Source organism: Pinus tabuliformis, chromosome 1_1 (assembly GCF_031772625.1).
Source record: "Pinus tabuliformis cultivar Carrire ecotype Pingquan chromosome 1_1, CPIR1, whole genome shotgun sequence".
Taxonomy (NCBI): domain Eukaryota; kingdom Viridiplantae; phylum Streptophyta; class Pinopsida; order Pinales; family Pinaceae; genus Pinus; species Pinus tabuliformis.
This window is the reverse complement of record NC_142297.1, coordinates 311,185,413-311,212,367: the sequence shown is the minus strand read 5'-3', so window position 1 is coordinate 311,212,367 and position 26,955 is coordinate 311,185,413.

Below are 26,955 nucleotides of genomic sequence, written 5' to 3'. Positions count from 1 at the left end.
TCATTAAGGTAATTATTTTGGTATATATATTTCTATATTGGGATATATATACAACTTTATGGGTTTTTTTATCTCTAATTTGGATTAAACAAATAAAGATTCATTTTTATTGTTACAGTATGTTCTAACTCTATCTCTCCCAAACAACTTTGACAGCAACATCAAACAAGTTATATATGATCTTGGGGAAAATATATGAGATAAGTAGTGATTTATATGTCGAGTGTTTTTTCAATTAGTTATTGATCAACTTACTAACATCTGTTTTACTTGTAATGTAATATATTATTTTTTGTTGAAACATGTTATTTGCTTGCATCATCTGTAGATGGTTTTCATAATAAAGAAATACATAAAGATGATATAAAGCACTGGAAGAGAGAAATTCCTTGACTAATGTGTGAAATGCAAAAGTATCTACCTCAAACATTTTTCAATTCACAAGAACACTACCTCATACACCTAGTTGAGGAGATTGAATTATGTAGACCTATGCACACAAGGTCAATGTGGATGGAGGAGAGGCACTTGAAATCATTGAAAGCTTTGGTTAGACAAAGAGCACGTCCTGAGTGTTCTACGATGGAGGGATATATAGCATATCAATCCATGGTGTATATTAGTCAATATCTTCCTAAATTAGCAGCAAATATACATGTGGATCACATTTGGGATGTGAACTCCATCAAAAAAATTTAAGGGGAGCACCTATTGGGGAAAGGTAGAACAACGAAAGTGAAAGGTAATTAAATATTTAATGTGGAGATTTATAAGATCTATATATATATATCTATATATATATATATAACTTTTCATTTTTGTGTATATCATACTTATTTATTTTTTATTCTTTCATCAATTATTAATATTGACCATGGTAACTAATATTTATTGGTGAATTATGATTTTCTAATACAGTTGGTCGAGAGTGGGATGCAATACATTTATACATTGCAAACAATCTTGATTGGATGAAGCCCTCGATTGAAAGATGTGAACAATATCATTGTACGTTATCATCACAAGGTGAGTATGCATTGGTTTAGAAAGTTCATCGTGCCTGAGATGCCAATCTTATGCAGACAAAAATTGATTTAGTAAATGGCTTGAAAGATAAACAAACAAGCATGCATTGTCATCAGCCAAGAATGTTTTATTAAGTTAGTTTATAAATATATTATTAATGTGAATCAAGTGTGTTTTTTTCAAATTCTTTCCAAGTTATATATGAATATGTTTATTAATTGACAATGTTTTTTATGTGTTTGGCATATCGCAGTTGAAATGCCACAAGGCTATGTTGTATAATGGTGATAAATTTCGCATCATAAAGTTGGATGAAAAGAGGAAAACTTATGATTGTGGGATAACCGTAGTCTTCTATGTCACTAATGTTTCCTATAGAAGTGACACATGTCCACAAGTCTCTGAAAATTGATATTATGGGTATTTGGATGACATACTTGAGTGTGACTTTGATTCCTTCAAATTGGTTTTGTTCGAAGTGAAATATTATATGCTACAAATGAATGAACATGATCACGATAGAATTGTTATTCAGTATGATAATGTATTTACCATGGTTAATACAAGGTCATTTGAGCCAAGATCATATCGTTATGTTCTTCCAAGCCAATGCAAATAGGTCTTTTACTCAGAGGTTTCAGGTAGAGTGGGTTGGTCATATGTTGTTAGATATGATCCAAGAGGAAGGTCGGTAGAGTATAATGTAGCAGATGAAGATGATAAAGTTGAAAAGCATGATGATGTAGAGGAGAACTTAGTTGATGATCATGTGTTAGATCACGAAGATGCCGAAGAAGTTCAAGGAGATGTTCGAGACAATGTTCTTGATGAAGATTATATTTGATGATTTATTGTGAGATGAAGAACTTGAAAAGGTTGAACCATTGTAAGATATGATGTTCGTCAGATGATATGGATGATGATATGATTATTGGAAATGATGACATTAATTATGATGTTGAAATTGTTGATAATTTCAATGTCATTTTTTAACTGGATGATCTAAATGTCGATTTGTTTGTTGAAGAAGAATAATAATGATATCGAAATGTTGTAATGTATGAGGTATGCATTTATATGTTTTCAGTTGCAGATTTATTATATTCCATTTAACTTAAATATTTTTTTCTTATTAATTTATATATAAGCTTGATTCTTACTATGTTGCTTTTAAATATTTTATAGTAGATAAATTGGGTATTGGGAATATTGAGTGTGATGTGGCGGGGGCAGGAGGGGACATATGAGCTTCCACCTTCACGTGGTTGGCCTTGTTCAGTAGATAATACTATGTTATTCTTGAAACCAAGAGAATATCATTATTTGCACTGATCTCAAGCTTATTGTAATGGCCAATACATGACATAATGTATTATATCTCTCATATGCTCTTACTTCTAATCTCAAAGTATAAGAGTCCCCATGAATGCAATAATGATGGCTAGGAGCCAATAATATGCACATATCTCAAGCTTATTGTTGAGATTGCAACAAGATGATGGAGCTTAGTGAAAAGGGTCGCCTTCACTAAGTGGGCCTGCAGGCAAATTATGGCGCAAGTTCTATTTTTTATCACAGTGTGGATGATCACAGTGTGGGTGACCACAGTGTGAGTGATCACAGTGTGAGTGATCACAATGTGGGTGACCAAAGTGTGGGTGATCAAAGTCTATTTTTAGACTGGCTGTCAAAAATAGAAAAGTCAAATATTATTGTCTCATAATAATATTTGGACTATAAACTTGATCTTATTCTCTTGGAGCACTTCAGTTTGAGCTACAGATGTGGCCCATGCAGCTGTCAGAAGGAAGTACGCTTTTCTTATGAGTCAGTTGAGTTGTTGCATGCATGACTTCAGTTAGAACTCAATCAGTTGAGTTTGGTGGAGTTGATTGTGGAGTTGATGGAGTTGTGTTCAGTTTGACTTGGTTAAACTAGTTGTAGTTAGTCTAACTGCAAATAGACTAATGATGAGTTGTTAAACTAATTATTAACTCATAATACAACTATAGAATACATCAGTTAGCTCAGTTGCATGTCAGTGCATGTTCAGTTCAGCAGGGACAGGTGTTAGAGAATCAGATTGCTATCAGTTGTGACTATAGTTGTGCATCAGATCTTGCACAATCAAGGGATTGAGTATGCCAATGAGTTTGCTAATGTATTTGCCCAGTTTGTAGCTTATGCTCACGTCTTACACATTGTGAGTGATTCTTTGGAGGTGAAATACGAGTTTGGTAGACCATTCTCATTCATTCTTGAGCAGGTATTGAGCAGTGGAGGCAGGCAAGCAGTGGAATAGATTTGGAGATCAGATCTTAGTTGTATTGTGTGTAACAGGTGGAGCTGGTACTGGATTGCTTGTGATAAGCATTGTACTTTGTAATGTTACATGGTCTCAATCATTAATATAGAGATAGTGTGGGGTTTTTAGCGAGATGCTTTCCCCGGGTTACATATTGTGTTAATGTGTGAATGCTCTTAATGTTTTATTGTTATTGATGCTGCTATATTGATGATCAATGTAGAGGAGCTTATGTATTGTGTATGTATTCCGAAATAGTACATGATCAGGATAATCTCTGTTGAATATGTGTTAAATTATTCAAAATTTCTACATGGTATCAGAGCTGTTGAACATCAGATCTACTATTCAGGAAGTGTTTACATTCTATTTCTTTAGGCAGAGTCTGTAATCGGGCCAGGTAGCCTCTAGATTCATCCTTCCTTTGGAAGGTGAGATATCCGGTGAATGCCCATACAGTCAATCTCTGTACGAGAAATATTGTGTTCTCATGAATCTTAGATTCGAGGCGGTTGAGTTGGTTGCTGGTGGAATTCGAATTTGCAGCAGTGTTTTCTTGGTGACAAAGCATCAATGTCTTTCAACGGATTGCGATTGAAGTATGCTCTTGAGGGTAGCTCAAACTATATTGCATGGAAGGACAGGATGGAGGCAGTATTGGATGATAACAGGCTGAAGGAGTTCATAGATACGGATATCCCAAAGCCTACTGATGCTGCTGAGGTGGAAGTTTGGAAAAACAAGACCGCAAAATGTCGAAGGATTCTGTTGGAGGGCGTGAAGGATCACATTGTGTCCAGCCTCCATGGAAAGGCTACTCCATATTTGATGTGGAAATAATTAACAGAATTATTCCAAAGAAAGAGCGATCAGAGGAAGCTGGTGCTCAAAGATAAACTCAGAAACATCAAATGCGAGAAGGGTGACAGTATTCCCAAGTATCTCACGAAGTTCACTCAGTGTCGAGATGAGCTGGGAAGTGTGGGGGTTACTGTCGATGATGAGGACTTGGTGAGATTGGCTCTCCTTGGTCTTCCGAAGAGTTGGCATTCCTATCAGGACTCTGTCAATGGTCGGGAGAAATTGCCAGGATGGGAAAGACTATGGTCAGATCTTGTGCAGGAGGAGATCAGGCGGAGTACCAGGGACGGATCTTCGTCAAAGGGAGCTAATGAAGAGAATTGTGCTTTGGTTGCCAAAGCAAAGAAAGGGAAGAGCAAGAAAGCTTCTCAGTCTGGTGCGAAAGGCAAGAAGCAGGATATGTCCAAGGTGAAGTGTTTTCACTGTCACCAGCACGGACACTATGCCACTAATTGTCCGCAGAAGAAGAAGAACAAGCAGGCTGCTGGATCTTCAGCAGGAGAGGCTCTAGCCTCACAGTTTGAGCTTGATTTTTCATTGATCGCATGCTTGGTTTCAAGTGTGATGGGATCAGTGTGGTTCTTGGACAGTGGTGCGTCTTTTCACATGACGGGAGATAGAGATTTGTTCTCTGATCTGGAGGACAAAGATCTTGGAGTGCACATCGAGATGGGCGATGATGGTAGATACAGTGCGACCGGTATCGGTACCATTTCCTTTGAGAGGGAGTCTGAAAAAACCTTCGTATTGAAGGAAGTCATGCATGTTCCAGGATTGACGAAGAAGACAAGGGGTATGATGTTGTTTTCAGCGAGGGAAAGGCTTTCCTGCGCAGCAAGACAACTGGTGAGACCCGGAAGATAGGGGTTCGAGTGAGGAACCTTTATTAGTTGCATGTAGATGGATGTGCAGCAATGGCGGGCAAGGCAGAAGGATTGGTGAGCCGGGATGATGGCGAGTTGTGGCATAGGAGATTGGGTCACCTTCACCATGGAGCCTTGAAGATACTACAACAGATCACTACAGGGCTTCCTAAAGGCACACTTGCGCAGTCAGATCAGTGCAAGGGGTGTACTTTGGGGAAGTTTGTGAAAGCCACCTTTCACGAGAAGGATAGTCGCGCCACGACGATCCTTGAGAGAATTCACACAGACGTGTGTGGACCTTTCTCAGTTGCTTCGACAGAAAAACACAGGTATTATGTGATTTTTGTTGATGATTTCTCTCGTAAGTGCTGGATCTTCTTCATGCAGAAGAAGAGCGAGACATATTCAAAGTTCTGTGAATTCAAAGCACTAGTCGAGAAGGATTCGGGGAAGAAGGTGAAGGCTCTTAGGAGCGATAATGGTGGTGAATACATATCGGACGAGTTCAAGGATTTCTGTAAGGCAGAAGGGATTCGTAGAGAGCTCATAGCTCCCCATAACCCACAGCAGAACGGGGTAGCTGAGCGGAAGAACAGAACGATTGTGGGTGCTGCACGGGCAGTGTTGCATGATCAGGGCCTACCCCTTCACTTGTGGGCGGAAGCATGCAATACATCAGTTTATGTGCAGAACCGTTGTCCTCATAGGATACTTGGCATGATTACACCTGAGGAGACTTATTCTGGTAAGAAGCCTGATCTTTCTCATTTGAGGATTTTTGGTGCTAACGTTTACATGCATGTGACGAAGGATGCCAGGAAGAAGTTGGAGCCGACCGCAGAGGTTGGGATATTTGTGGGGTACACTGATACGCCCCACAACTATCGTGTGTATTTGCTAGACAGTGGTAAAACTGTTGTGCGACGGGATATAAAATTTCAGGAAGAGAAAGCCATGAAGTGTTCGCTTGAGAGGGAGCTACACTTGCATGCAGATGAGGAGCTATTAGTTCCTAAGGATGAGCTTTAGGACGTGGATCAGCCACAGGACGAGGTTCATGGAGTGGAAGAGACCACTCATGCAGTGCCAACCATCAGAGGGCGAAAGCGCTTGACAGAAGCTGAGCGACTGGCTCAAGATGCAGAAAAAGTTGTAGGACCACCTACAGCCCAACGCAGGCAGAGACAGTCACCTAATCGGTACACTGGATACATGGCTCTGATGAGCAAGTGTGTTGTGACTGAGCCATCCTCTTTCGAGGAAGCTGTGGAGGATCCCGCATGGGTAGACGCCATGGTGGAAGAGTATGATTCTATTGTCAAAAACAGTGCATGGGAGATTGTTCCTAGACCGGAAGGGAAATCAGTGGTGGGTTCAAGATGGATCTACAAGGTCAAGCAGGAAGCTGACGGAGTGTGGAGAAGTACAAGGCAAGATTTGTTGCCCGAGGCTTTTCACAGATAGAAGGGATCGATTATGAGGAGACCTTTGCACTTGTCGCAAGGTATTCTTCCATATGGACGATTCTTGCTCTCTCAGCGCAGATGGGATGACACATTCATCAGATGGATGTGAAGACTGCGTTCCTCAATGGAGTCATTAAGGAGGAGGTGTACATTGAGCAGCCCGAAGGCTTTGAGGTCTTCAGCAGCGAGTCGCATGTGTGCAGGCTCAAGAGAGCGCTGTATGGGTTGAAGCAAGCACCACGTGCTTGGTACACACGGATAGACAGCTATTTCACAGAACTTGGATTCTCCAAGAGCGAGGCGGATCCTAACCTTTACCAGATTGTGGTGGAGGGTAAGTTGCTTATCATTGTACTGTATGTTGATGATTTGATTCTAACGGGTGATGAGCTGTTGATACTGTCATGCAAGAAGGATATTGATACAGAGTTTGAGATGAAGGACTTGGGCCTCCTTCACTATTTCCTAGGATTGGAAATATGGAAGCGCAGTGGTGGACTGTTTGTTTCTCAGGGCAAGTATGCTCGAGAGATACTGGAGAAGTTCAACATGCATGGCTGCAAGCCTGTTGATACTCCTCTTCCTGGAGGTTGGAGGAAGGAGGATGCCACTTCGGGAGAAGAAGTGGATGCCACTGTTTATCGACAATTGGTGGGGTCGCTGATGTATTTGGTCAATACACGACCTGATATATGCTATGCATTTAACCAGCTTTCACAAGCTATGGTTAAGCCTACCAAGCTCTTCTGGAAGGCGGGCAAGCATGTATTGCGCTACTTGAGAGGCACATCGGGATATGGTTTGTGGTACAGATAGGAGGATGAGGTGAAGCTATGTGGCTTCACGGATGCAGATTGGGTAGGGAGCCCAACGGACAGAAAGAGCACATCAGGAGGGGTCTTCAGTATTGGATCGGCAGCAGTTTCTTGGTACAATAGGAAGCAGAGATCCGTGGCACTCAGTTCAGCGGAGGTCGAGTATATGGCAGAAAGTTTGGCTGCATGCGAGGCTATATGGATGAGGAAGATCCTGGTTGGTTTGTTTGGTTCTCATTTGGATCCTACTGTGATTTACTGTGATAACCAGAGTTGCATTAAACTCTCGGCTAATCCTGTATTTCATGATAGATCTAAGCATATTGACATCAGGTACCATCATATCAGAGATTGTGTGCAGTGGAGGATCATGTTGCTTTCATACATTCCAACGGAGGATCAGGATGCTGATATTCTGACGAAGGCTCTCACCAGGAGCAAATTCGAGTACCACCGAGGCAGGATAGGGGTTGCTGATAATCCATATCTTGTCGAGAGGGAGTGTTGAGATTGCAACAAGATGATGGAGCTTAGTGAAAAGAGTCGCCTTCACTAAGTGGGTCCGAAGGCAAATTATGGCGCAAGTTCTATTTTTGATCACAGTGTTGATGATCACAGTGTGGGTGACCATAGTGTGAGTGATCACAGTGTGAGTGATCACAATGTGGGTGACCAAAGCGTGGGTGATCAAAGTCTATTTTTAGACTGGCTGTCAAAAACAGAAAAGTCAAATATTATTGTCTCATAATAATATTTGGACTATAAACTTGATCTTATTCTCTTTGAGCACTTCAGTTTGAGCTACAGATGTGGCCCATGCAGCTGTCAAAAGGAAGTACGCTTTTCTTATGATTCAGTTGAGTTGTTGCATGCATGACTTCATTTAGAACTCAATCAGTTGAGTTTGGTGGAGTTGATTGTGGAGTTGATGGAGTTGTGTTCAGTTTGACTTGGTTAAACTAGTTGTAGTTAGTCTAACTGCAAATAGACTAATGATGAGTTGTTAAACTAATTATTAACTCATAATACAACTATAGAATACATCAGTTAACTCACTTGCATGTCAGTGCATGTTCAGTTCAGCAGGGACAGGTGTTAGAGAATCAGATTGCTATTAGTTGTGACTATAGTTGTGCATCAGATCTTGCACAATCAAGGGATTGAGTATGCCAATGAGTTTTCTCATGTATTTGCCCAGTTTGTAGCTTCTGCTCACGTCTTACACATTGTGAGTGATTCTTTGGAGGTGAAATACGAGTTTGGTAGACCATTCTCATTCATTCTTGAGCAGGTATTGAGCAGTGGAGGCAGGCAAGCAGTGGAATAGATTTGGAGATCAGATCTTAGCTGTATTGTGTGTAACAGGTGGAGCTGGTACTGGATTGCTTGTGATAAGCATTATACTTTGTAATGTTACATGGTCTCAATCATTAATATACAGATAGTGTGGGGTTTTTAGCGAGATGCTTTCCCCGAGTTACATACTGTGTTAATGTGTGAATGCTCTTGATGTTTTATTGTTATTGATGTTGCTATATTGATGATCAACGTAGAGGAGCTTATGTATTGTGTATGTATTCCGTAATAGTACATGATCAGGATAATCTCTGTTGAATATGTGTTAAATTATTCAAAATTTCTACACTTATTGTTACCAATTGTCAACATACCTCGGCTAAGGACCAAATCAGTGCTTAACATTTACTAATAATTAATGGCCAAAATGATGCTCTAATTAATTGACCCCGCACATAGTGACTTGTAAATGGGGCCAACATTGATTTTTTTTCAACTTGTGCTCGTACATACTGAAATTTGACATGGCTATAGTAGTTCATGCAGTGAAGGTGTGGGAGGGTTTCAAGACTCAAATACGACTCACGGAAAGAGTTTTAGAATCAAGGGAGATGGCCCAAATTTCACCATTGTGCTTAATCGTGAACAAGGAGAAAGAGGTATTTTTCAAAGATTTGTCAAATTTGAAAGTGTTATCAATTGATTGTATACTTTATTATTTTTTATTCTCTCTATTGTCTACAACTTTCAGTGAATCAATTTCAAGAGGGCCACATAAGTCTCTTGAGCTCACCACGGTGTGACCTATGAATGGGATGAACGTTGAAATTTTTTCACTTTGTGCTCGTGCGCGGTGAAATTTGACATGGATATGGTAATTACATGCATTGACAGTATGGGAGGGTTTCAAGACTCAAATACGACTCATTGAAATAATTCAACAATAAAACAACAAAATTATAACATAAATGTGAAGCAGATGAAATTATTTATTACTATTTTCCAGTTGTGGGCCTACCCTGGCTAAGGACCAATCCACCACTTAAAATTTACTAATAATTAATGGCTCTAATTATGCTCTAATTAATTGACCTCACAAATAGTGACTTGTGAATGGGGCCAACATTGAAATTTTTTCAGTTTTTGTTCATACGCATTGAAATTTGACATGGCTATAGTAGATGTGTGCATTGACTATGTGGGAGGGTTTCCAGACTCAAATATGACAGAAAACCAAAAACCATAATATATTTCCACATAAAGAAAACAAAAATCATTCTCACTAAAAGTTGTGGATGAAGGTTTGTAAATATTTTCTAAAGAGAACATTAGATTGGAAAAGTAACTAAAACTCAATTGACAAGTATATATGTAATGGAAAAGGTCATGAAATCTGTCTAAAATTAACTAAAAATAATATTGAAGTGACAATGATGCATCTAGCGGTGATGATGTTCAAATCCAACCTAATGATACTAAAATACCTTAAATTTGATGTCATTCAGAAATGAAAAAGTAAAAGGAAATGTTCCAAACTTTAATAAAAAGTATCTTCTTCAAGGAAGAAATGGATTAAAATAAATCATTTTGTTGACGAGTATGATGAGTCCCAGAAGGGAAACCTAGAGTTGACATGCTTGGATCCTTGTGGTAATTATCCAATTATTTATATTGTTGGTGCCAATGACGCATAAACACATAGCATGTATGATGATTTGCATGTTAATATGGTGTATGTAGATGAAGGTGGCAAGCTTATGTAGCACAATCCTTCATTAACTAAAATAAAAGCATCATTATCTTTGAGTGGGTCATATGAATATCATTAAAAACATTACATTGTAGTCACTAGGTGAGGGTTGTATAATTGATCATGTTTAGATGCGACTCCCTTATTCATAGATGGTCATTTTTTCAAGATTAGTATAAAGAAATGTATTCAAATGGGTGATATTTTGGTGTATGACACAAATCTAATTGATTTTTCCGTAAAGGTATGTGTACATGTCCATATTTATTATAAAAACTTGTCTTGCATGTCTAAATATGAGCCATTGAAATTTTCATATACTATGGAAGTGCATGATTGTTTAATAGATATTTCTATGGTTGGAACATTCTATTGGGCACTAATATTTTAAAGTTATGCGGATTTCATGCACAGAAGTCACCATAATCTTCAAGGTGTGAATTTGTCTCCACGTGAAGTGGTTTATGCAAAACAAGTTTTATTAATATCAACTAAAATCATTATGTGTGTGTGTTTATTAAATAATACCTCACCAATGTTTACAACAAAAACAAAGAGAAAATTGAGTAAAAATAAAATTATACTACATTATTTTATCTTCATTTTTGTTGTAAGCATTGTTATTGTTATATATATATATATATATATATTTTTTTTTGTTGTAAGCATTGTTGATGTATTTTTTATTATGATATCTATTAAAAGGTGAGGCATAAGCACTTGAAAGGGAGAATTTGGCCTCTCCATTTTATTGCTATGAATGATGGCATGCATGCCACTTTCTAAAATCATGCAACAAAAGTGATGATGTTGTTGTCATTACTAGTTTAGTTGCCTCTACACAATATGGAACACACAATGCATTACCATAATTGCAACCAAAATGATCACATTGTCACAATATTCATCTTCTTTTCTACGGATTTTTCAATCACATAAGGTCTTAGAACATGATAAGTAGTGAATCTTATGTGTAAGCTCCTTGTTCAAATGAAATTTTCATGGTTTCTTTTGAACTTATTACAATGCATTATGTACCTTATAATATTGTGAAGAATAAGAATTCATTAGATTTCATTGTAGAAGGCTAAGAGGATCATAAAGAGGTTGTTTTATATACATGATAAAACTTTCCTAATAAATATCAGTGAACTTTAGGTTCAAGTGATCATACTCAACCTCGTGGTAAGTGGAGTGTGGGACAACATTTATATTTCAATATTTATGTAATATCCTACAACCTCATGTGATAAGCTCACCTTTCATGGATTTCACATCATTGGCATCCCATCCATTGTTATATAGATTAGGGATAAGGTCTAGTGCACCCCATTTAAAGTTACAAATAGTATACCTTTCATTAATATATGTATATATTGGATAGTGTAATTTGTGGATATAATATACATATATTGGATGGTGTAATTTGTAGATATATGTGTGTGTGTGTGTGTGTGTGTGTGTATATAGACACACACACACACACACACACACACACACACACACACACATATATATATATATAAGAGGTATTCGATTTTGCATGCCAAGGCACAATTCATTGTCCTTCAAGTTTGGAACTCAACTTCGATGAGACTCAAACACTGACAATCATGAGAGGAAGAGGTCCTTGCTCCGCATTTGATTCCCTACAATCGTGAGACAAAGAGGTCCTTGCTCCGCATTTGATTCCCTACAATCGTGAGACAAAGAGGTTGAATTGCACCTGCTCGTTTGAGTGTCACTTCATAGGACACAATGAAAAGCTGAGAGAAAAATGGTAATGTCAATGATACCCTAGAATTTTTGTGAGTATTTTCATACTAATTTTTTTATTGGAATTTGATTGTGATTACAGTCTCTGGTAAAAGAACCCTTTATGCTTTTACCATTCTCGCATAACTCTAGCGGTTTGGGTACTAATTCCTTGTGATCGAATAGCCCATATCCTAGACATATTTGAATCACCCCATTTTGGGACCAGGTGCGAGCAACACAAGAGTGTTGTAATTAATTATCTAAAAGTTTTGGCACTAATCAAGAAATTTGGTACTTGTGGCATCCACTCTTATTTCAATTGACCCCAACACCCTAGACCAAATTCACGTTGGAAATTCAAATTTTCGTTTAGTGGATAACTGGACCCTCGAGAAAAGTTGCAACACTTGGATCCTCTTGGACCCTAAAATTACGAAGAGAGAAAAATTTCAGGGATTTCTATTATAACAAGACATCATTGAACCATTAGTATATAAGCTTAGGTTCCTTTAACATTAAGGCCTAGTTTTTGGCCATATTCACTTGGTTAGTTTCTAATTAAGCCTATGTGCTAAGGTGATTAATGAGGTTTGTGAAACAGATGGTTAATTCTAGCGTAAATAGATATTTTTTGCTACAAGGACATTCACCTTTTACTTTCTGTGATCTCCTCCATCCCTTCTTTTTCCTCCTCTCCTTCTCCTACTTCATGGAGTATTCCACTTGGCAATTTCCACAAACTCAACTTTGATAGTGCCTCTAAAAAAAACCCTGAATGTGTAGGATTTGGAGGGGTTTTCAAGTACCCCATGCCCATATTTTCTTATTGTATGTGGTTTGTTTTATTTTGTGAATTTTATGGAAAATTATATAAGGATATTTATGTTCCTTATATCCTTCACTTGAAAAGAGATAATATGTGTGTAGGATGATATTCAAATGAGAGAAGCTACTACTCTTCAACTTAGAGAAGACTTCAGTCTGGACTTAGATCATGCACTTATGCCACAAAGACTTTTCATTCATTGGAATCTTTCATCTTAGACAATGAATTCAGGACTTGAATATTTTATAACTTTGACCTTTGTTCTCCTTGGATGATTTGATCTGTTCTTGGATGATTACTTAGATAGTGACTTTTCTCCAATTCCAAAAATTCTTGTATCTTCAAGGATGTCTTCCAACCTTGCTCTAATACCTTTCTTATTTTTACATATGCTTCTGAATTGATAATTGTCTTTGATGATTATGATATTTTTGACACCATTATTCATTAATTCCATCATTCAATAATTACACAAAAGACATCAACCATATAGAAATTGAGAAAATTTGATCATAAAGAGACAACCACATAAAGAACATAATATATTTACCCTGGGAAAACCCACAATGGGGAAAAACTAGGCCAACATTTTCCTTAGAGATTTAATGCAAAAAGAGATACATCAAAGTCAATTAACCAGCAAGATGATCAAACACCAAATACCAAGTCATCCCTCCACCAAGCAACCATTATTCACATGAATTCTTTCATAATTATGTCCATAGGACGCCTTCTGATTTTCCTCAAGCTAGCCTCAGATCATGGAAAACATAGTGCCATAGTAGCTCGAATACCCACAGAGAGAAGGCATTATAGGAGGCTCATATTCCACATAAAGTATACTGCCACAGAAACACGCATATCACAGAAGATTGTAGCCTCAATAATTCATCTTCCATAGAAAGATATAGCCTCAAACATCTCTGAATTTCTTCATCACAAAAGAGTCATGAATTTCTTATCAAATGGAGGAGTAATGACACCAATATATAGTGGTTTCCTCATTTGAAAGGGTGTCTCTAAGGGTTGAGCCAGCATGTCTTCTGGAGGGCCAACTTAGTCAACTTGGGGACACAAATATACTTTTAAAAATTCAAATTTCTTTCTTTAAAATGCCCAAATGGGACATGACAAAATAAATTTTCAAGACAAATATGGACAAAGTATCAATATGGAAGTTTCTGATTTGAACTACAAATTTATGGATTTTACCCATGAAGTCTCATGCTAGAGAAAAGGATGAGAATAATTTGCATGCAGAGCATGTGGGTTGCATATAAATGGCCTTTGGTATCCAATCTAGATGAAAATTAGTTACAAACACATCTTTGATGGATGGAAGAATTGTGAGGGATCATCTAATTATTTTTCTAGTTGAGAAAAATTGTGTACAAGTGCCCAAACCCCGAGTTACAATATAGATTTGTGTTTGTGGGTGCTTGTTGGGAAAAGCACAGAGACAGTGAGATAGGAGATCATTTAGGCATTGTTGTGTCAGTGAAGGGACTCATGTTGTGCAAACTAGCTAAGAAAACATCCATGGTATAAATAGGCTCTTAGTTGGGTGGGGTTTGAAGGGAAAGTTGTTGACTTTTTGGTGATGAAGAAGAGTGCCCGTATTTTCCCCATGAGAGAGAGAGAGAGAGAGAGAGAGTTCCCCTAATGGCATCATGGTCTATCTCTTATTCATAAATTTCCAAGGATATTCCACTAGACAATTATTCACAACAAATCTAATAAAAATATATTGAAATCTAAAATCTATACTATGATGGTTAATTTCCTTAGATTTTCCATTTTTATTAAATTATTGTTTTATGCTTATGTAGGCAATATGTAAAAACGTGGAAAATAGAGAAAAAAATAAAAGAAACCACTCACAAACCATAAAAACACTAAGATATGTTCTAGGAAACACTTTTGGGAGAAAACCAAGCTGGAAGGTGAGGTTGCTCTGCTCTCTCTTTCTCTAAGTGGAGTTGGTGAAAATACAAAGGAGTGAGACATGTGGTATATGGGCTGCTACATAACAAAATCCGTTTATATTCTATCCTCTCTCTATCCACTCTTAATTACTCTGCTCTAATGTGGAACAAAATGCACTATAATATAATCAAATCCATTTTCCTCTTATTGACCAAGTTATAACATGTCCTAATAGCAAACTAGAAGTTCAATTTGAACTGTTCAACCCACAATGTGAGTTAAAAATTGAATCTTCTATATTATTATTCATATTTCCCATATGGCTAACCCTTTTTCCATGAGTAACAAGGGTTGATGTGGCATCCTCTCAAATTATGGTGTTCAATCATGACAAATGAAATTCTGGGAGGAATAAATTAATTGGCATGATTCTAGCATCATTTTAAAGGTATTTGAGCATAGAATAGTGCTAGGGAGTATTGCACATAAGTGACAAAGTTTTGCCCCCAAAAAATTTGTTTAAAGCCTTAAACTGGTCCTAGAAGGTTTTTTACCACAATTCTCGAAATTGTGTCCCACCACTAAAATTGCTCCTATAAGTTGACTTCTTTGATTTTTCCATCCTCAAGGCATCAATATGGAAGATAAGCAGTATAATGATCCAATCTGAATCATACTTCCCCATTTTGGGTGGCATTTGTTCCCCAAAAGCCTTTACTAAATGAGGTGAGGAATTTTTTCCTATGCCTTCTCCCTGGAGTAGCATTTAGCCTTGCCTGGAAGTTGTTATTTAAATCTAATATGTCAAAGGTCATGCTACCCCTATCTTATAGTTATGGACAAAGAATATTTTAAGCATGAAAATTTATATTAAAAAACAGAAACTGAATCAATATTACTACTCCCTAATATGCAAACTATAACATGTTTAGCAATATTTTTGTAAATAAATTCGAATTTATAATGATTTTATATAGTCTATATAAAACGTTGATGATTTTAAGGTAAAATATCTTATCCTATAAAATATGGGTTAATTAATTTTAGAAAAAATGGAAATTAATGAATCTTTTTTTTTAAGCATGGAAAATTAGCCCATATGTGAATATTAGACCCTAAAATTTTCCTTGTTTCTAGACCTCTTCTGCAAAATTGTATCCTATGCCAACTATAACTAAGCATCTGGTGTCAAATCCTATATAGAAAATGGTATCTACTCTTCTTCATGATCTATAATGGAAGGCTCATAGAGTTTCAAATTTCCCATATTCACTATTGAGTACATGCACATGTATGTGAGTAGATTAAGTCTATAGGTGTTATCTCCCAACTTTTCCTATATCTTGAAGGGACCATATTGTACAACCTTCATTTTCCTACCAATACCTCATAACCTCTCCTTGTTCAAGTATAACCATACTCTATCTTCTGCCTTGAATAACTTCTCGGTTCTATGCTGATCATGCCTAGCCTTGTACTTTTCCTATGATTTTTTTAGCGTCTCTTGTATTTGTAGATGAATATACTTGATCTTCTCCACAAATTTCTCTACCCCTAAATCATCCCATGTGAGATACTCCCTCACTCCTTGCTTCCCATATGTAATATCCAAAGGTGAAGGTGGAAAATATCCAAAACGAGTTTCAAAATGGGACTTACAAGAAAAAGTGTGGAGTGCTTCATTATAAGAGTGGTGTATATATATCATATTTTCATCCTAACTATTCATATGATTTTTATTATAACCCCTCAAAAGTTGCACCAAATATTTGTTGACTATTTTTGTTTGTCCATATATTTGTGGATGGAATGTTCTTTACCTCTTCAACTTCATCTCCATATTCTCCCATAATGTAGTCCAAAATGTATTGAGAAATATTATGTCCCTATTTGAAATGATACTCCTTGCTATCCCAAAGTTCACCTAGACCTTTTAAAAGAACAGGTTTGTTGCTTCTTACCCAATGATGGTCAGGGAAAATTTTAAGAACCCCCCCTAAATTTATAAATATAATAAATGGGCGAATCTCCATGGTATATAGGAAAAATGGAAGGCGATTTTATCAATAATATAATATGTATATATAATTTTTTGGCGAATCTCTCACCACGCATGGCGAATATTTTACTCAATTATAAAATCTTGTAAGATCTTGGCAAGTCTTTCACTAAATAATAAAACTTTGTATGGATCTAAGACGATAGAATTTCCCCTTTAAATAGTCTATGCTCACATGAATACCATGGTATTACCATGGGTCAATACCATGGGTTATCATAAACTTGGAGCTTAAAAATTACTATTAGTAATTTATAAAAATTAATAAAATTAATAGTTGATTTTAATTTTATTTTTTATTTTAACCAAGGTAAAATGTTTAACCTACATTAAATTACAATATCCATTTTTACTCTTGACCAAGCCCCAAGAGGATCAAATATTTTTTCACTCTATGCTAGTTTGCATATCACGATATTTGATACCTCTCGGGGGTTAGTAGATCCAGAGATGGATCTATGTTGGTTTAATTAATTCCCCCATTTAAATAGGCTACATTCCAGGTGAATACCATGGGTCAATACCATGTGCCATTTTGGTGAATACCATGGGTCAATACCATGTGCCATTTTTATTTTTATTAATTCTAATATTAGGGTTAATAATGGTTTTTTTGCATGGTATTAAAAACAATCTAGTCCATGGTATTTGTCCCATAGTATTTTGCCCATAGGTTTCACCTAAATATAACCCATTTTTTGAGTGTTCGTAAATATAAGGTGACTTATGGAGTAAATATAAAAAAATGTTTTATTTGTTTACCATACCTCTTGTTTATTTATATTTTTATTAATTTACCATACCTCTGTTACAAATATGGTATTTGGCCCATAGGATTCACTTAAATAAAACCTCTTTCTTGAGCCTTCATAAATAGAACGAGGGTTATGGACTAAATATAAAAAGAGGTTTTATTTATTTACCATACATCTAGTTTATTTATATTTTTATTTATTTACCATACCTTTTGAGTAAGTATAAAAAGACGTTTTATTTATTTACCATACCTTCACTTTACTTATATTTTTATTTGTTTACACCAAGTGACTTATGGAGTAAATATAACAAATGTTTTATTTATTTACCATACCTCTTATTTATTTATATTTTTATTAATTTACCATACCTCTTTTATAAATATGGTATTTGGCCCATAGGATTCACTTAAATAAAACCTATTCTTGAAAATGGGCGAATGGATTCACTTAAATAAAACCTATTCTTGAAAATGGGCGAATGGAAGGTTGTAACTCCTAATTTCAAGGGCTAAATTTACCTTTTTTACCCTCTCCCTTAAAATAAGGTGGGCTATTTGAGGTGATTTGTAAAAATGTACAATGATACAAAATATTCGCCCACTAAAAATTTAAAACCCCTTAATTTCGCCAAAGGGCGAACATTCGCCCCTAAAATTATCCTTGATGATGGTCTTTTTATAGGGCATGAGAATGCACATTTTTCTTAACCTTTCAAATATTTTGAACAAATAGTCATGTCCCTTCCTATTTGTTGGTAAGCCTCCCACAGAGTCCATGAAAACACTTTCCTGGTGATGAATGGGTACAGGAAAGGGATGGTATAGACCTTGTTTCCTATTGTTATGCTTGTTAATACTTCAAATCATACATCCTCCTATGAACCTAGCTATATCTTCTTGCATCATGGGCCAACACACATACCTCTGTAAATTGGCCATTATTTTCCCTACACTAAAATTCCCTACAACCTTGGAGGTGTGAGCCTCTTTGATTAGCTACAATTACTCACCTTAGGAACACATAACTTACTTATCCTATATAGTAACCCATTCTGGATATGATATTCAACTTTGTTGTCATCATCATGCACATGAATTTGGCTATGCAACTGTCGAAGCACCCCCTTGAAGTCCTCATCCTATATGTATGCCTTTGTGTATGCATCATGAGTGAAAGGCTTCATGTGCATTAGAGTTTCAAAAGTTATGATCTTTAATCTGGGTGGACTTTAAAGCATGTCAATCAACTTGTTTGTGCTTCCCTTCTTATTCTTGATCACTACATGAAACTTCTATAAAATCCCTATCCACTTGTAATTCTTGGTTTATTGTAACTTATTTTGGGCCTGCAGGTATTATAGTGGTTGATGATCTATGTGGGTGACTATCTCCTTTCCCATCAGCTAGTGTTTCCAGTTTTTTACAGCTTATACCAGGGCATACAAATCCTTGTCATACGTAGGGTAGTTAAGAATTTCCCCACGAAACACTTCATAATGGTAGCATACATGCCTTCCTCCTTGCATCAATACCACTCCCATAACATACCCACTTATATTTGTCTCCACTCTAAAGGATTGTTGCAAGTTTTCTAATGAAAGAAATGATGCTTGACTAGTTTTCTTCTTTAACTCTTCAAAGGACTTCCATTGACCCTTTCCCCATTGGAAACCCTTACCACTCATTGTTGTAGCATGGAGTGGTGCTACTGCTGCTGAAAATAAGGCAATGAATTTTCTTAGGTACTGTGTTGCCCCAAAAAAACTCCTAACCTCAAAAATAATGGTAGACATTACCACTTCATGATGGCCTTCATCTTGGAAATATCTATATTCAGCTCTCTTCCACCAATCACATATCTTAAATACACAAAAGACTTTTATACAAACTCACATTTATTGAAAAAAGTTGTTGCATCTTCAATGTCTCTAGCACATGTATTAAATATGATATGTCCTCCTCCTAGGTACCACTATATACTACTATATCATTTGAATACACAATAACAAATGAATTTAAATATGGACACAATAGATCATTCATTAACCTCGTGAATGTAACTAGTGCATTGCATAAACCAAATGGAATGACTACCCACTCATACAAACCTTGTATGGTTTTTAAGGTGTTTTTCTAGGCATCTTCTTCTATGAATCAAACCTAGTGATACCCTTACTATAAGTCCATCTTGGTGAAGTGTTTTGCTTGCTACAACTAATTCAACGAATCATATATCCTTTGAAAGGGGTACATGTTCTTGAGTATTATTTTTGTTCAATGCCCTGTAATCAATGCACATTTGCTAAGTCCCATCCTTCTTAGGCCCTATTATGATGGGTGATGCATATGATGAGGTACTTGGTCGAATAACACCTTGCTCCAATAACTACTTCTTCAACTCATGTGCTTATATTAAAAACTACCTATACATCCCAATGTTTGGCAACAAAGAGTCTAGAAATAGTTGGATCCCATCCTCCACTTCCTTTTAGTGGTAGCCCTTTAGCTCCTAGAACACTCCCTTGAGTGCCTTTATTAGCTCACCTAGTTTTTGCCTATGTTCTTGTTGTAGCAGCTATAACCACCCTCCAAAATGTTTCCTTCACTTCATTTTGGAGCCTCCCTCCTTAAATATTAGAAGCTTCTCTTGCACTGCTCAGGTACTTGTGCTTTCATTTGCATTTATCTTTTGCTTTACAACTTGTGTCACTTACTTGCTTTTGCTTTCTAACCACAAGCTGACCCCCCGTGACTTGGTTGCATCTGGCTCTTGCACTGCCTTGGAAATTACGCAGTCCTAGAGGGAATTTAACCTTGCTCTTAGGAATTGCGCAGTGCAGCCCAGCAGTGAGCCTTGCTCTCAAGAATTGCGTAGATCAACCCAGCAGTGAGCTTCAGCTCCAGAACTATGCAAACCAATTTGATAGCTTATCTTCAGCTGAGAAACTGCGCAGAGCATGAGAGGCAGCTAGAACCACTCGACCACGGAATTGCGCAGAAGCATTCCCTCAGCTGTTGCCCGATGCATGTGCTAGCAGGTTGCCCAGTTCCCTCCAAAACTGTGCAATTTATCCATGCATGCATGGCAGCCTTTCCCAAAAAAAAATAAAAAAGAATCCCTAAAAAATAGGGATCTATTTTTAGCATTGGTAGTTACTATTGAGTTAATTTTAGAAAATTGTCACCACTAGTTGCTTTTTCCTAGATTTTTGGCATGCGCATCATAAACCCTAAATCGATAAAATATATTTAATGGACACCACCAGAGCTCATTTTCACATTCGATCTTGGAACTCTAGCATTCCTGAGGCATCTAGGAAGCTTCGGCATGATCGGCACAGCTTTTCCAGGTAAGTTTTCCTTTTCAAGTATTTTGCTTCTTTTTTGTCGCTTTTGTTTCATTAGCTTGTGTGAGTGTTGTTTTGCATATTTTATTGAACAATTGTTGTTGTTTTAGTTTATTTTAAAATGTAGAAGTGATTTTTCAAGTTTTACATTGCCTTTCTTAAGCGTTGCATGCATTACCATGTTTTTTCACTAACAATTGTTGTTGCGGTGACTCTCCCCACAAGCTTCGTTGTTCATCCATTTGACTAATTTATGCACTTTCTTTTATTTCATGAATGACCATTTACTCAAATCTGCACTATCCTTCATTCATGCATTCAGATCTACTCGTTTTCAAGTTTCCCTTGGGCAAATTTGGGTTGTCTTGGCTCAGATCTAGCTCTTTCCGGCATGCATTGCGCATTTATGGAACTTAAGGCTCTGCCTTGCCTCCAGGAATTGCGCAGAGGTTTTCAGTCATTAGCTCTCGCTACACTCTGCGTAGTTCCACGAGTCAATCCCAAGTCCTTCCCTCTAGGATTGCGCAATGCAAAATCTCAGCCAGCATCAAACCATACTGAACTACGCATTGTGCAGTTCTAGTACACAGCAAGCCACACTCGACTACACTCTGCACAGTTCCAGTCATCAGTACCTCTCACTGGCATCTGGGGCTACGTAATGTGCAAATCCAACTGACAGTCCCTCACTTATGAGAGTCACAACTGTTCAATCTTACCCAGCATTTGCCCAGTTTGTTGCATGATCGATCCTTGAAGTGGTTTATGTTTTTAAGCTGACATTTTCTTTCTGTGAGTGTTCGCTCTATCTCTAAGTACATTAATTGTTGAGCAGCTTCTCAGCAGTACAGGTGGCATGGTTTCCCAGAGAGCTGGATCAAAGGTTATTGTAGAGAGCAACACTGGAGATGTAGTTTAACAGGTGCCAATGAACTTTCCCATCTATGTAGACACGCAATTGTTCGTAGAGAAGGAAATGAAGATCACATGGCAAGAAATAAAGGACATATTTATAGGTAGCTTCAAGGAAGATTTGGAATATTGACAGGTCTATGTCAACATTCACAAGTTAGGCTTGTATAGGGTTGCATGCAGGTACCTCGCCTTCTCGTGCACAGATATCATTCACTGGATTGTCTCACATACCGATCCCAAGACGATGACACTAAGAAGTACCAGTGGAACATAGCTTTCCACCTTTAGGTCGGAAAACTACCATTAGATGTATCACTTTCCATAGTCGGTGAACTACATGGATGCATTGTTCTACACTCCCAACAGCAATGTGAACACTAGAGACATCATGAAGCATTGGGTAAAATATCCATCAAAGTTCAGAGTGACACCCAACCAGGTCTACAAGACGAAGTCACTCAGGAAGGCTTACCAACTCTTGGTCATCTTTGCATGTCGCTTGTATGGTCAAGAGAGCACGGAGACCTTTCCGCAGAGTTGGGTGGTTATGTTGGATTAGTTGGAAAATGAAGGAAGGCCATTCAACTGGTCTGACATGTTGGATCTTCAGCTGAAAGTGCATGTGTCTAATGCCCGGAGTCCACCTAAGGATGAGCAAGCAAGATTCTTTATGTCCACGTACCTTCTTGATGCAATCTATGCCCAGCAGCAGTTCCCTGGCATGGGTTGGACATGGACACCATCAGAGGATGTTGTGAACATCTATTGCAATTTTCTCTCTAAGTGTAGTTATCGAGGAGTCATGGCAAGGCTTTCTGACCACTTCATCACCCCGTTGTACAAGATGATATTCGAATAGGATCCACCTTGCATGTCCCAAGAAGTGATGCATGCATTGCTTAACATTGCAGATTGGTATGCCTCACTCGGTGGCACCTTCGTCAGGATGTTTGGTGCGGAGAAGCCTCTGCATGACCTACCGAGGTTTTCCACGGACAATTTGTTCATGAAAGAGTTTGTGTATCACATCTCCACAGGGTTATCAGCAAGACTGCACAGGAGGAAGAAGGCACCATGGCCTACTCTTCCTTTGCGAATTGGGTTGTACAAGATTTATACCTTGAAGGATGTGAATGTCAAGGTCCAGGACTTGAAGAATTTTGGGTTCGATGCCAAGATTTCAATCCGTATGATCCCCACTACAAATGCAAGAACCATTGTGCGAAGGTGCATTACCCATGGATCCACGGGGCATGTCATTGGCCAGAGGAAGATCCTTGGAGGTATTGCTACAACTCCTCTAGGCTTAATGAATCGGTCAGCATGGTTGTAGAATGGAAAGCGGCACTTCAGGCAGCAGCACCATAGCAAGTAACAAAAACAACAACATGTAGGTTTTAACCCCGTACAGAAATTACTTGCATACAAATTCTACGAACAGAAAATAAACAATGCGAGAGCATAACAGTACATAAAACACATACACAGATATTTTCCCCTGGATCCCAAAACTGGGACTACTAGCTTGATTTTTCATTATTTTCCTTTCAATGTTACAATACATATATATACATGCCGAAGCATCCAATACCATGGACCGAAAACCATCGCGCCCAAAACCATGTGTGAAAACCATGCACAAAACCATAGGTAGGTTCGCCCCACCTAATATAGGGTCCAAAAAAAAATTCCCTAGGGCGTTGCCTCAGACCCCGTAGAGGGGGGCTACCCACCCCTCTCAAACCCCCTCTGACCCCCTCACTACACAATCGGCACAACAAAGGGGGGTTTCCGCCCCCCCTCTAACCCCCCGGTTAACTAGGTGGGCTAGTCATGGAGAGAATATAACACAACCCAACATTCTCCCACTTGTTGTTTTCTTTCCACAGGGGGCCACAAGAGAGCTTAGTCATTTATCCAGCCCTACAATGCCCATTGTTTCTCTACACCAAGAGAACTTCCTAGAGCTCACAGATTTTTTCAATGCATCTACAGTATTCTTCAAAGTGTCCACCTTTACTAGCAACACCTTTTTGTCTTCTATCATATCCCTCACAAAGTGATACTCAACATCAATGTGCTTTGTCTTTGAATGGTAAGCAGGGTTCTTTACCAAGTAAATTGCACTTTGGCTATCGTAGTCTATCCTTATAACTCCCTATACTAACCCCATACTTGAACACAATATCTGCAACCAAACTGCTTCCTTGCTTGCATGAGTGGTTGTCATGTATTCTGCCTCTGTAGTTGATAGTGCCACTACAGATTGTTTCTTACTCATCCAACTAACTGCACCTCTGAATAGGTTAAACACATACCCACTTGTAGATATTCTCTAATCCAAATCTCCAGCCTAGTCTGCATCAACAAAGCCACGAATATCCAAAACTTTGTCGAATCCTGATCTTCCTTGGTAGAACAAACCCTAATCACTAGTGCCATGCAAATACCTGAAAACCCGCTTCATTGTTGTCCAATGCTCCTTCCCTGGTTTTGACATAAACTTGCTCAATACTCCCACTGCATGTGCAATGTCTGGTCTAGTACAGATGATTGCATACATCAGGCTATCGATTGAACTTTCATATGGAACACGGGACATGTCCTCTTCCTCTTCTTGTGTCTTTGTACATTGTTCAGTAGATAAATTTACACCTACAAGAATAGGAACCTTCACCAATTTACTATCCTGCATATTAAACCTCTGCAATATTGTCTCGACGTACTTCTTCTGGTTTAACCAGAGCTTCCTCTTTGCCCGATTTCTTTTAATTTCCATGCCCAAAATATAGTTTGCAACACCAAGACATTTCATGTCGAATTTGGAGGACAATTGAGTCTTCAAATCCTGGATAATTTCTTTGTCATTTCCAACCAGCAACATGTCATCCACATACAAGACCAGATAAATAACACGGTCACCAATTAATTTAAAATACACATAGTGATCTGCTTTGCTTCTGGTGAAGCCAAGTCCCCGTATAAATGTATCAAATTTCTGATACCACATCCTTGGTGACTGTTTTAGCCCATACAGAGATTTCTTTAACTTGCATACTAGTTCTTTCTTACCCTTCACTGCAAAGCCTTCAGGTTGCTTCATGTAGATCTCCTCTTCCAGATCCCCGTGGAGAAATGTTGTCTTTACATCCCTCTATTCTACCTCAAAATCAAAAGCAGTAGCAACAGATAAAAGTAATCTAATAGAAGCTACCTTGGCAACAGGAGAAAAAATATCACCAAAATCAATTCCCGGCACCTGGGAATAACCTTTTGCTACCAACTGAGCTTTATATTTCTCCACCTTTCCTTCTACATTTGTCTTCTTCTTGAACACCCATTTGTTACCAATGGGTTTCCTTCCAGCCAGCAACTCCACCAGATCCTAAGCCTCATTTTTGTGCAAAGATTCCATTTCATCAACCATGGCCTCTTTCCAGAGTTTTCCATCCTATGAATCTACTGCTTGCTTCACAGTTCTGGGATCATCATATGTAATAGATAAAGCAAAATGTGAACAAAAAGAAGATGGACTATACCTTTCTGGTTGCCTTCTTTCTCGAACTGATCTTCTCACAACCGGAGTTTGTGGCTCTTCATCTTCTGATTCCTCTTCTGTTGTAGAGTCTGGTTCTTCCTCCTTTAGCTCAAACTCTATCTTCTTAGGTTCCTTTGATGGGACTTCATGTTTAATAACATTTTTCACCTCTTTGAACACCACATATCGGTTGTACACAACCTTCCTTGTTACTGGGTTCCAAAGCTTATAACCATTTAAACCATCCTTATACCCAATAAAGATGCACTTTTCAGATTTACTATCCAACTTTGTTCTTTTCTCCTTTGGAACATGTACATATGCATCCCATCCAAATACCGTCAGATGTGAAAGAGAGGATTTCTTACCAGTCCATACCTCTTGTGGAGTCTTATCCTCCAACATTGATGAAGACGATCTGTTGACTAGGTAACATGTTGTCTCCACTGCCTCTGCCCAGAATTCTTATCCTAACCCGGCACCATTGAGCATGCTTCTTTCCCTTTCCATCAACGTCTTGTTCATTCTTTATGAAACTCCAATTTTCTTAGGTGTGTATGGAGTAGTCTTCTGTCGTGCTATACCACACTTCTTACAGAATTATTCAAATTCCTTGCTGCAAAACTCTCCACCGTTATCTGTCCTCAACACCTTTATCTTCTTCTTTGTTTGGTTTTCCACCAGAGCCTTAAATTTTTTAAACCTGTTAAAGAATTCAGATTTCTTCTAGAGGAAATATATCCATGTATTTCCTTGAGAATCCATCTATAAATGATGCATAGTACATAGACTTACCCAGTGATGGAACCTTCACAGGTCCAAACACATCACTGTGCACAAGCTCTAATATTTATTTCGCCCTCTTACTACCAGAGGGGAAACTCACCCGATTCTACTTCCCATATACACAATTTTCACAGAAATCAAAATCCAGAGAGCTATTAGTCATACCTTCTACCATACATTTACCATGAAGTATTCAAAGACCCTTCTCTCCAATATGTCCAAGCCTTTGATGCCATAGCATGGTCTTTTCTCCAGGGACAACTAGATTTTTTGCTCCACTTTCAGGAACACCCGGAAGTGTTCTAACCCTTCCACCTTGCAACTTCAACTTTACTTTTCCACGACCAACGATTCTAGCCTTCCTATCATCCCCTAAGAAGACATCACCACCATCATATTTCTTATACTTGCAGAACCACTCTCTATGGGGAGTGAAGTGAAAGGATGCACCTGAGTCAATCAACCATGCCTCATGATCTACATGTGTACTTGAAGGAGCCAAGTACACATCCCCACCTTCATCTAAGGTGGTTTTCGCCTCTACAGAAGGAGCATCATCAGATCCCTTTCCTTTCTCGAGAGCTTTAGATTTACAATCCCTTTTGTAGTGCCCTTCCTTTCCGCATTTCCAGCATATCACCTTTATAGGTTTTCCTGG